Below are 12,776 nucleotides of genomic sequence, written 5' to 3' on the forward strand. Positions count from 1 at the left end.
CCAGGCTGGTCATGTACCATGGGGGCTTCTGTTGATGCAGGAGTTGCTCCAAGAGCTGACAGGGCTCCGTGCAGGGGTCAGACATGATAAGGTCAGCAAGCTCTTCGCCAGTCATGCAGTGCAGACTGGAAGTGAGGGGCATTGCTTTCCTAAAATTTTATTTTCTGAGTGTAAAAAGTATCCAGATCACTTAAGAGCTGGAACCTGCAAATGTCCTGCAGGATTTTTGCATTTTCTATAAGGAGTGGGCTACATTTGGGTAATGCTTGGAAAAAACACTACCTTTGTTGTGCAGCAGGAAAAATAAATCTGGCATCGTCATTCAGAAAAGATTAGTCAAAATCACATTCCAGTATCCCTGCTCCATGTTTAAATCTCCAGCTCAGGTACTGTCCAGAATGGGCACACATCGTGTGAGATTTAATGAGAACCCAGACCTAGCTGGAATAATTGAGGATTATTTTTTATTAAGCTAGATGTAGGAAAGCAACTCTGCTAAATTCATTGCAGGAGTTGACTCACACACCATCTTGAGAGTGTTTGACTCAACATATGCCTAGTCATTTATCTAATGTTGATGTCAACGATTTGTTGGGTTTTGATACAGTGTTTCCCAGTTTTCTGTTTGTTTCCTTCCTGTAGTGGCTGTATACCCAAAACATTTTGACATTTTTTTCATGCGAATTATCTCTGGCTGTGCCAGAAATTTAGTCAAGTCTCTTGGTTTTGTAAGTCGTTTTGTGAGGTTTCTCCACTTAGGATTTGACTTTTGGGTAATGCGTTATTTCACTTTACGTTTTTTCTTGCCTGAGGATTTGAGAACAGACCAATCTCACCTTCTTTGGAGCAAGTCATGTTGAGTCAAACCTATGTCTCTAGATGGTACTTGAGACAAATTTGTCTGCCTGAGAATGTTGTTTAAAAACTTTGGTTTTTTGCACTAAGGCTTCCTTTTTGCCACCTCTTGATTTTATGTTTGATTTGAAAATTTGTTTTCTTCAAATCTTCCACGTCTGCTTTAAATTATTCCTCCTGCTAGTAATAGGATGGAAGGGCAAAATTTTTAAGCACTTTAAATATAACCAGTACTTCAATTCTTAACAGACTTTACTGGAGATCTGGGGGGGGGGGGGATTTTTGTCAAAAGCATTGGTTTTATTTGACAATGAAAAAGAACAGCAAATTATTCATTTGATTTAGGGATACAAAAATAATGTATGTTTGAGGGGGTGATACAATTTATTTTTTTTCTTGCGTTTTGCAACCTGATCTGTGCTGAGCTGCTCAGTAAGTATTGATTTGCACATAGCCTCGGGATGTACACGTGTCAGGAGCAATTCACTAAGGGTCATTTCTTCTCCTGTCCCCATAGTTAGGGCTGTAGCACTGTTTCCCTTAAAAAAAAAAACCCAAAAAACAAAAAACAAAAAAACAAAAAAAAAAAAAAAAACCACTAAAAAATCAAAAAAAAAATCCAAAAAAAACCCCAACTAAAAAAACCAAAACTATTTGAGTTTTCCAGGTTTCAGCTTAAGTTGCTTTGCATCAATTAGTACAAGATGGTGAAAGCTGACAGAAAACAGAAATGCAACTGATGAGGGGTGTAAGACATTGAGAAAGTGAAATTAAACACTGTGGGAAGGTTTGCCTTTAGGCAGAAGGTTGAGGAGGCAGGTTTTTAAGTAGCTACATTTTTGTGTCAGGATCCATTCTTTCACATTGTCAAATTATTGCTGCGCCTATTTATGGGTGCACATAACAAGGCAGAAGAGGTTTTGAATCACTGAGCTTGTTCTTTCTCTCCTTAGTGCACATTTTCTGTGTGTTGTCATCTGTGATCTTTATGTAGTTTTTCATTGTTTATTTACACTGCCACTTCATGAATTCTTTAAATCATTGCTTATCTAGAGGGGAATCTGGACAGAATTACTCTTGCAGCTTTAAGTCTTGCTGACAGGAGGAGAGAAAAAGAGAGCTTTTGTCCCCTAGAGAAATGCAGGAACTGTGGCCATTTAGAATTGGACAAACGTGGTGGCTTTGAGGGAGATGCTGTGGTAGAAGTGCTGCCTTTTATGTTGTATCCTATCTGTTGGGTCTCCTTATTTCAAATGTTTTCCAGGAGACTAGGATCTGTATGCTGTTAGCAGATGGGTTAATTGTTGTTTTGAAGGGTGGCAGAAGTGTGTGTGGAAATGTAAGGTAGCATAGACTTTTTTCCTTATTTTGAGAACTTGTGTTCAGATTTTCCATGGGGCAGAAAAGGGTAGAGTTTTTCTGTACTAATATAAGCCAACAAAGTGTGATGGAGAACAGACTGGTCGTGTTTCCCTTTGCTCATTCTCTGTGGAAAACCTTGATTGCCATTTCCTCAAAGATGTTAATGTCTTGCATTCATGCTTTAAAATAATTTTCCACTTGATTTTCCTGCCTTTCATCAGAGGCAGGTACTGGAGGTAGGGAGGGGCCCATTAAATCTCTGTGTCTGTAAGTTTCTTTAAAGTCATGTTAGGAGCAGGGCAGAGAGAGAGAGATGGTCTGAGGTGAGGAATTGTGGTTTTAAGAGAGTGAAGCTTGATTTCGAAGCGGTACCTTTAGTCAAAAGGTTTTTTAGATCCCTTTCCCTTCATTCTGTTTTAAAAAACCTCACACAAATACTTACTCTTGCTGTTACTGAAAGATTTTATATAGCTGGAATAGATTGTCTTAAGAAAAAGAGAAGTCTTAAAAAGAAACAAAAATGATGATTAATTGCAAATACCTCATAATTGTAGGTATGATCCTCTCAGAGCACTGTACATAAGCACTTGAATGTCGGTATATACCTGTATGTTCAGTATGCATGTTGGAATTTGCCTTTTGCCAACTATTTTGATAGTAAATGTGGCTCATTTGAATTTTTACAGAACTGGGCGTGAGCTTGGCTGAAGCTTGTTTACTTAATAGAATAAGTGCTCGAGAATATTTTTTAATTGGACTTTAACCCATTCTAGTATGGGACTTTATCCCATTCTAACAGGAATCTCTTTGCTTTTCTTAGTAGTGGTTGACTTGACATTCATAGTCCCTGTTTTGGTAAGGTGACAATGGAGAAAACACAGGACACCCTAAACTGGTATTTGGAAGTGCAGAAGTAGTGGCACAGTAGCTCTGTCAAGCAAGAGTTGTAATCGGTAGCCTCTTTGAAAATCATTAAAGCTAATGCTTATTTCCTTTTTTCTACTTCTTTTTTTCTCCTCCCCTCAGGAAATACTGTTGTGCTGAGGAAGAAAACAGCTCTCTCCTCTCTTTTTTTTTTTTTTTTCCCCTCCCCTCCTTTCTTCTTCTTGCTTGATTCAGAAGCTCCAGGAATGTGCTAATTGGCGGCGGCCTCTTCAGAAAGGTAAGGGGTAATTGCTATCTGCTTTTCAAGGTGTCTTGCCTGCTCTGCTCCTTCTGGAAGGGCAGGTGATGGCAGAAGAAGTTTGTCTACGTGGAGTTTAGCCAAACTTATGGTTCATGTGGGTTGCCCTTCTAATACTGGAATGCAAACAAGCTTTGTGCACTTCTTGCTCTACTACTAAGTGTAGGATACTGTCCCTTGAGAAAATCTAGAAGATGAGATATATTTTAAATGCTTGCAGAGGAAAAAAAGTAAACCTGTTGTATTGCAGACTGATTAACTAAATCTTTGCCTGACTATCAGCTTGGATGGAAAGAGAGAGTTAGATCTGGAGAAGACAAGCTGAAGAAGCATAACTCAAAGTGCTTCTTTTGTTATTATCAGACACGTACTTCTGATCGGGCAAATATGGATTGGTTTAGTTGTTAAGTTGTTTTGGTTAGTTTTTTAAACCTGATGTCTTCTCTGGGGTCTGTCATGGTTTTGTGGCTGGTTGTATCCCTGACAGATAAGACAGGAACTATCTGGAAGCCCAACTCTAGTTCTGAATGGTAAAAGACGTGGCAAGTCTTTAACTATCTGGACTTTTTCCAGTTTTGGACAGAAGTGCAAAATGTGTGTGAGAGGAATTTAATTTTGTAGTTATGTGGTGATAGGAAAATCCATGTCTGTCTTTTTACTGCAAGGCATTCAGTTTGTTTTGGGGATATATAAAGCCCAAAAAATTAGTGCTGATTCGCAGAGCATCGTGAGCAGCACGAGTAGACTCAAGTTTGTTGCTAGACAAATTGCATATGTATTTTAATATTAAAGATTTGTATTTGTTTAGGAGCTGCAGTGCTTTGAGGTGTCATTTCCTCTTCCGTCTTTGTGATAGATGTTAATGCTCTTTATATTGGAGGTAATGTCTTCTGTGTAGACCTCAGCCATTCTGGTTCAGAATTGACATCTTAATTCAGCTCTGAGAAGGGATTTATGCTAACTTGCTAGATTCTGAATTGGAGAGGCTAGTGCATGATACAAGTTTTCCTGCCGGATTGCTCAATGGTGCTAACATTTGTGAAGGGTTTTGAAAGACAGTGAGAAGCAATAATGTCTTAAATTGCCCCAGCAAGATTTGTCAGAGTTCGTTTGTCAGACCCTCACACTGACTAAGTACACTAACGTATCAAGGATAAGCTCCAGACAGGTAATGTGCCTTGGGATGTTCTTTTTCTCATTCTCCATCTCTTTCTTGCCGGTGCAGAGGCAAGCTAAGTCTTTATTGAACAGCCACAACCAGCTGTCTGGCTACTTTCTGCAATAAAGCTAATGATCTAATGGGCAAATGTTTCTTGGGGATCTTCAGCTGAAGCGGAGACAAGGAGAAACATACAGACCAGCTAAAGGGTTCTCAAGGAGTTTGCGATTTCCCCAGGGCTCCTTCTGTGTAATTACCTGTCTCTCTCTTTGTCTCCTGTCTTTTAATGCAGGAGGAGTGTCAGACTCAGGGCCGCTAATCTTCGTTACTATGGAAAAGCTGGTTACACTCCTCTTCGTGCACTTCAAAAATGGCAATCATTGGTCCCCAGCTGGTTCCCTGAATCTAACTTAAAAATGGATGATAGCTTTCCTCCTTGGTGCCAGACTGAAGAATGCAGCTGCCTGTGCTGTTGCAGGCAGGCATTGCCTCCGCCACTGATGCTGTGGCATGCTGAGAGGAACCTGCACAAGCTGCCTTGTGGCTTCTGAACCTGTTTTCTGCCAAACAAGCAAAGGCTCTAAAATTCCTTTGAAAAACAAAATTTTGGGGCACACTGAGATGTAGGAGGCTTGGCTGAGCTGCATGTGTGGAGGAAAGATTCTATAAGGATTCGTAGCTCCAGCTGAGTTTTTGTACTGTTTCTGAATACTTTAAACTCCCTGGGTTGGGGACTGAGGGAAGATCTCTTTTGCAGGATTGTGGGCATCGCTTCTTGTTATTGTCTCCCTCCCAGCATATGTCACATGCAGTGGTGTGCAGTGGAGCCAAGTGCCACTGCTCAGTTTGTAGGGTCAGCTGAGAGGCTGTGCAGAGCCCATTGCTATTTCTCTCTGGCTGCATACATCTGTTTGTCCCTGTTGCACAGTACGGGAAATTTGGAGGGGAATCCCTGCCTGCTGCTCCCCTCCTCCTTTCCCTGCACATGCTTCCTGAGTTGCAACATGTCAGATAGATCATTCCTCTGAAGCCATGGCTTGGGAATGGCTCCAGCACAAAGGCCTTGTCTCTGTGTGCTCCTTTTCATCCTAGTGAGGAGAGGGAAACTGTACCGTGTTGGACAGGGTCCCTTTCCAGCTGCTGCAGGCTTGCACGCCCAGGAAGTGTGTGTTGCTGAGCCCCTTTATGGTACCTTTGTAAAACATGCTTTAACTGTCTGCAAATGCACGGTATTTAAGCAGCAGAGTCTGTATTATCAAATGCAGTCATGCAGACTGGAGTCCTCGGGGTGAAAAGCTCTGAGGGGAGAGGCTGGATGTGACAGTGAAATTTGAGAACCAAAGCAAGAGGAAATTCTTGCCCATGTCTTGGACTAGAGCAGGTTCAGTAGAGGTGGAGGATGGGGAACATATACTCCTTCTCAGTTTGGAAGTGTTGAAGGGGGCGGTCAGAAAGGAGAGGGAGAGGCAGGGCAGGGACAAGGCAACAAAAGATCAGGCTGTCCACTGGGTCACAATTTGCTGTGTTTTGTTTTTTGCCTTTAATGCTGTACTTTTCTCTGACTGTTCCTCTTAACTAAATTTGGGTAAAGATAGTTGTCAATTTTTTTGTTTGTTAAAAGAGGAACTCTACCTCCATTCAGATTTTTTCAGAAGTTATGTTTTGTATCAGTGCATCTAGAATGACTATTTTACACTGATTATTTTTTTAAGCTCTTTTATTTCCCTCATCATTTCTACATTTTCCTTTTTTATTTCTATCAACCTGAACCATCTCCAAGGGAATGGTGGTACTGCTACTAGCTAACATTTCAGGTGGGTGACACTGTATGTTAAACACCATGTCTGTAATAACGTAGCTGTCAGTTGGAAGTTTGCCCTAATTGTTTTTTTCTTTTCATTTATAAATCAAGTTCACAGTTCTTGAACATTTGTAGAGCATTTCAACAAGGTGTTTGTTTCAGGTCTTGGATTTTTTTCTCCTTCAAATCCTTTGAGATCTTTGAGGTTAGTATTTCTCATTCAATAACTGTATTCAGTAAAATGATGTACCCGTCAAAGCTGTATTGCACCTTAGGAGAGGATGACAGGTTCTTCCAGAGTTCTCAATTTGCAAAGCCTTAACCATCTCCCACTTTAAATCAGGACTTTGCCACAGCTTAAGGTCTTTAAGTACTTCATTAACTTAACAATAAGCCTGCCCTCTCTTGCTTTTTAGTAAAAGTTTTGATTGTTTTCAGAGTTTCATTTCATGAATGTTACAGGTATTAATTCTTTACTCTGATGGAGAAGACTTAAATCTCATAAATTTTATTGGAGAAGGAAAAATAACTTCTATCCCAGCTGTGCATTTTTCAGGTAGTTTTTATGTTTAGAATCTGTTTACCACATAGATTTAGAGAGCTAAATGATTATTTTGTACCCCCAGGAAGATAGTTTTAAACATCTTTAGTGGTTTCAAATGTACACGAAGTGGAGAGTTCAGAGCTGAAATTAACTTTGTAAATTGTAAATTTCTTTTTTTATAGACAAGGTCTAAAAAGCATTAAGCAGAACGAAAATTTAGCATAGCTAGGCAAAGGAAGATAGGTCAAAGCTATACTGAGAACCATGGTTTATAATTTTCAGTTGTCTGAGTCAGCCCTTTTCTGAGGGCAAACTTTACAGGTCCACGGACATGAGTGAGTAGAGTTTTAGGAAGATGAGGTGAGAACACTGCAAGGGCTTGTCTTGGGACATCTCTGTGTATGGAGGGCTAGAAGGTCCTGTCCTGTGGTGTGTGCCCCCTGCCCTGTACTGTGGCTATGGCAATGACTATTTGTTGTACCTCATTAAAACCTTGCAGTCCTTAGTGCTAGCAGAGTAACTCTGGGTTGCTTGGCTTTGCTCTGGTTTCAGCAGTTATGGTCTGCCTGCCTCAGTTGTCCATAATGCAGCGAGCGGGGTTTTGGATATTCCTCGTGGTCATTGTGTTTCAGGTGAATAGACCTACTCCTGACTACAGAACTGAGTTTCTTCTTTAGGAATAAGTCCTGTATGGAGTAGCATATTCCCTTGTGCTGAAGCCTCCTCTTTTCACCTCTTCCATCACCCTGATGAACTGCAGTTGGGTCATTGGTTGACTCCTCTTTTCATCCATGCCCAGGGATTGAAGGGATGCTTCTGGAGGCCAGATGCCTTCTCACCATCATCTCTGGTGTGTAAGTATTGCCCTGAACATTGAGGTGGCTTCCTGTGCTCTCTGGAGCTTTGGAGGGCTCTAGGAGGAACTCTCTGGCTCAAGTGGATTGCAGTGACTGCTGCAGAACCCTGGCACTACCAACTGCCAGTCTACAGGAAGGAGTTTCTGAGAGAGCATGTTGTGCCAATCCATAATGAATGACTGAGAGGAACAATGTATAAGTGGCAGGTTTTGTTGTTTTACTTTGGTTTATATTTTCTGTTAGTCCTTCAAAAAGCTGAAAGGCCCAAATCAGCTATAAAGTCCTTGTTGAAGTTAGCAATGAAAAAGACCTGGATTTCTTAAGACCTATTGCTTTCTTAAAAGTGATAACTGTCTTTTTCTGCTAGGAAATGACCCATCTGGTTGCATATTGCTCCATCTTTCAGGTACACAAAGATCCATGTGAGTTCTTTATTATAAGTTTCAATAATTTGGCCATTCATAAAAAAAATTAATAATGAACCCAAAACAGTAGAATTTTTCATTCCTAAACCAAGTATTTTAAAGTATGAATCCAAAATCACGAGTTGGTATTTCAAAATCATGTTTTCCAGCGGTTTTTGTCTCTTCTCCTCTGTTTGGCATACATGTGGCTTTATGTGGTGCTGCCTAGGGTATTGTGAAGACAGGGTACTACTGGCAGCCCAGGCTGTGGTAGCAGAAATCATTCATCCTGTCTCATCCCTTTTGGGCTTAGCCCATGGGAGGACTCTTGCTCGGTTAGCCCAGTCATTACAGTAGAGAGCTGCACTAATGTCTTGCCAGCTGCAGGACAGGAGATATTTCATCTTGGAAGCCTTGCCATGAAGAAATTTTGTCTAGAAAATTCTATGCAGATTTGAACTGGCCAGTTAAACTTATACTGGAAAGTGCTTTGTAAAATGTGTCCTAAAACATTTTTATCTGGTGGCCTTAAAAGCCAGATGAAGTGCATCAGTGACTCATGGTCAGTTACTGCCCTGCTGTGTGATGTAAACCAGATCTTGCTTTGGTGCCTTCTCACATACAGCCTTTCAGGCTGGATGGTGAATTCAAGCTTATGCTTATAGTCTGCAGTTCATACCCTAACCAAGCTATTCTCTTGAAAGAGATCTCTTAGAATTGCTTGTAGCAAAAATAAAAAGTTTCCAGTCACTTCCTTACTATTCTTGATTAAACAGGAAATTAGATCTAAATGTTAGAATGACCCAGGAAGTTTTATTTCCCCTTCTCCTAAACTTCTTTCCTTCCACTGCTCTGTCAAAATGTGGACTTGTTGCAATTTCAAGCCTAATGATTTTTCAGTCTTCGGTAGGCATTGTTGTGAAAGAGTGGAAACTTAACATTTTAAAGAAGGAAAAGGGAAGGTGTCTGGCTTTGATTTTCTTTATTTTTTTAAAGTTTCCCAAATACATTTGGGTATTTCTGACAGTCATAATAAAATCAGTTGATTAGACAAGAAGGTTAGGTATATGAAGCAAAGCACTGTTTTCCAGCAAAATGAGCAGCTAGGATATATTTCAGTCTTCAGATGCTTGGCTAAATAATGGTGACATACGTTTTTTGCTGCTAGAAATTGAGATTTTGGCGATCATATGCAACTGTGAAATCTGTAGGCATATACTGTAGCAGAAGCTGTCTTTATGCATATACAGCACATGGTATTTGGCTTGGGAGAAAGTTCTTCGCTCTCTAAGAAAGTCAGGTTTTTGATTGAACTGACTGCTGTTTGTGCTTCATAGTTAAAATTTTTATTCTGGAAGGACAAATAAGTTGTATGTATTAAAGGTACTGTTGTTTTGCCACTGTTCCCAGCAATGCAGTCTGTCTCTTTTTTCCAAGCTTGTGATCATAATTACAGTGAGAAGTAGATTACATACATCTGTATATTTCAGCAGGAAAAGTGAGCTTTTCGGAAGAATTTTGGATTTTGGGACATTTCCTTACTCACCTCTGTCTTAAAGGTGTTTTGATATTCCCAAAGGGTTCTGGGAATGTCAATCTGATAAGACACTGGGTGTGGGGAGGATGGAGAGTAAAAGGAAAAGGATGGAAGAAATATGCAAGTGGTGGTTCACCAGTGTCACATTAATAGAATCCTCGAATCAAGTGCTCATTCATTTTAACTAGTGGCTAATTAATCAGAGTGAGTAGATAAAATGATAAGCTGCTTTTAATGAAGTGAAGCAGCTTTATTAGCAGTAAGCAAAACGCAAAATATTTGGTCTCTGGCACATGTGGTTTTCATGGGGACTGTGGTTTGCCACCAGCTCTGGATTGTGCTAGCCTTTTTCTTGCTGCACTCTGCAGGCTGTGCTATGTGTTTCAGCATGTGGCCAATTCAGAATTCAGGAAATAGAGTCTAATCAGAAGCAGGTGTAGCATTTTAAAACCAGAAGGAATGTTCCTTACAGATCTTTTTCTATGCCAGATTAGCATTTGTCAATTTTCAGACTTCGGATGCTATTATTTTTCTTTGGTGATAGCAGGCTTTATGCTTCCAAGCAGGTAAACAAAAAGCTGTGTGGACTTACCAGAGTGTTGCTGTTTGAAAGGCAGCAGTATGATAGTGCTTGGTAACTGCTAACATAGCCTGAAACCAGTAAGTAATTATCCACCCATTTGCAATTTAAGAACAGAAATGTACCAGGCTGGTGCTACTTGTGTGTATGGTTAAGTAGAGGGCCAAAGCCATGTGCTGTTGTTGAACTGGAGCAGGCTTGCATACTCTTGTTTCAGATGATTTTCTGCAGTGCATCTGTGCCGTTGTGGTGTTCCCCAGTGTCTCTCTTGAAAAGCTGTAGAAGCCATTCAATGGATTATGATGTGCATGGCAGTGCAAGGCTATAATAGGAAATACATAAGTGAGTCACAGATTAAGATAATTACGTAATTTACATTGGACTGAATTACATTAAGTGCCCACATTTAGGCTCGAAATGAACTTCACTTAAGACTATGTATATCCTTGTTGAAGTAAACTAAAATTAGCAAATTATTCATTAAAGTCACCTCACAGTAAACTTAGCAACTAGTGGTTCGATAAGGTTCCTGAAGCTGTGAACTGGAGAAGTTGAGCTGGTAGGTGAATGTACTTTGCGAATAGGATGCTGGCAAGAAAATTGTCTTCCCCCCCACCAGCCTTTCCTTAAAAGACTCAGCTTCCCAGAGCCATTCAAGTGTAAATCCTTGTGCAACAAAGGGGAGGCTGGCAGCTCCACCGGTTCAACAGTATAAGCGATCTCTCATGCTTCAGTTGAAAGGTTGAATCCCTGAAACGCAGAATGCTGCTATAGAGGGAAACTCTGAAAAGGCTGCTGAGAATGGCGGGGTGGGAGGGAGCACAGGGTTGGAAAGCTGTTGGGATCCTTGAAAGCACAGTGACAATTTTTGTCTTTGCTGTAAAATGACCTGGAGGCAGCTGGACAAAGGGAAAGGCTGCTGTTCAGGTGAGGTTGCCATCACCACTCTAGGAGGTGGATTTTACTTGTTCTCCCCCTTAGGAACACAGCATGCTGCTCTACTTGCCAGCACTGTATGTGGTGCCAATATTTTGTCTACAGTGTGCATTGAGTCCCTCTTAGTTTTCCTGTTTGGATTATTCTTTCTAACGACTGCGTTGCAAGTCTCAAAGCTTTAGAATCGTGACTTCTTGCCTTGCAAAACAGAAACAGAGTATGAAATCGTGACACTGAGTTTTACACTGAAAGGATGAGGTTAATCTTGCACCTTCTGAAACCTTTGTAAATATTTGACCGGCTACTCGGCAACACAGCTGAACTGCCTGAGTTAATGCTTAATGTGAGAGTGGTCCTGAAGTGCATGGCTTTGGTGATGGGCCAAGGGTCACAGAGTGAGCAGTAGTTCTCCGTGAAGATATCTGTGCTCTCTGTTCCTTATCTTCCAGGATTCCTCCCTTTCCTCCTCCACTGCAGGAGGAGGTGAGATAGCTGAGTCCACTGCAGGCAGAGTCAGCTGGGTGTGTTCAGGTGGCAGTAAAATTGGTTTGGGGTGTCCTGCTGACTTTCTCTGCCCTGGTGCTTTTGCTGGTGCAGCAGCAATGTGGTAATCCTTGACTTCGAAGTGAGGGTGAGTCTGTCAGGCTCTTCACAACTACATCTGGGTTTGGAAGAAGGTTTTTATGCACATATAAGTGGCACCAGTAGACAGTTGGGAGTAACTGGTCACTGGGAGGAGCAGCCTAGAGACCAGTGACAAATCTGAGCCTGAGTATGTTAAAATTTAAATTGCAGGTTCTGATACCTGCCATGCCTTGATAACATAAAAATACCCTCTTCTTGTGTTCTGAATTGAATGCTTTCTAGTGTTGGAAAGTTAGCACAAAGACTACATGGGAAAATGTTCTCAGCTTTATGAACCAGATGAATGAAAATCCCCTTCTTGTTTTACGGGAACTGACCAGTGCAAGACAGCTTTTGCTTTTCTGATGTAAAGAATGATCATTCATAATGTTGTACCATATCAGTCCTTCCAAGTGGCAAGAACCTTAAATGTCAGTGCAAATGGAAGAAGATTCTTCCAGAAAGCTTCAATATCATAACAGAGCATCACTTAAAAATAAATATGTTTTTAAACTGATTGTTTAGGTGTGATGAATGTTGCTTGAGGATACCAGCTATCAGAGACCATCCCGGAGACATGTATAGTGTATTTCAGTAAGTGTATAAAGAAGTAGCACTGCCCCACCTACTGCACCACGAGATGGAAATAAGCAAAACTTTGATTATTGAAAAGCTAACTTGTTACATGCTGTTTAAAAAAACTTGTTGCATTTTCTACAGCTGTGTTTTTTTAAGTATTCTTATAAAAAAAATTTGTTACTTTCTGGCAATAGTTTATTGTTTTGATTTTCGGGTGGTTGTTGTTTTGTTTGGTTTGTTTTTGTAGGTGTTTGTTTGTTTTGGGTTTTTTTTGTTGGTATTGTTGTTGACTGGGTTTTAATATGCAGAGTAGTTTATATGCCCACTTAGAGTTTGGTGGTTTCCATTTTCTAGT

The 12,776-nt window shown here is 40.6% G+C and overlaps 1 protein-coding gene across 1 annotated transcript in view; it reads left to right on the forward strand.

Annotated features, from left to right (window-relative positions):
• Positions 1-3,323: 3,323 nt before the first annotated feature.
• The window catches only part of ZMIZ1 (zinc finger MIZ-type containing 1), a 283,289-nt gene continuing 273,836 nt past the window's right edge, over positions 3,324-12,776 (forward strand). The window contains exon 1 of the mRNA XM_053983271.1: positions 3,324-3,379. The gene's annotated coding sequence lies outside the window, so the exon portion shown is untranslated. The remainder of the gene's footprint in view (positions 3,380-12,776) is intronic.

This window comes from Vidua macroura, chromosome 8, assembly GCF_024509145.1.
Source record: "Vidua macroura isolate BioBank_ID:100142 chromosome 8, ASM2450914v1, whole genome shotgun sequence".
In the NCBI taxonomy this organism is placed as follows: domain Eukaryota; kingdom Metazoa; phylum Chordata; class Aves; order Passeriformes; family Viduidae; genus Vidua; species Vidua macroura.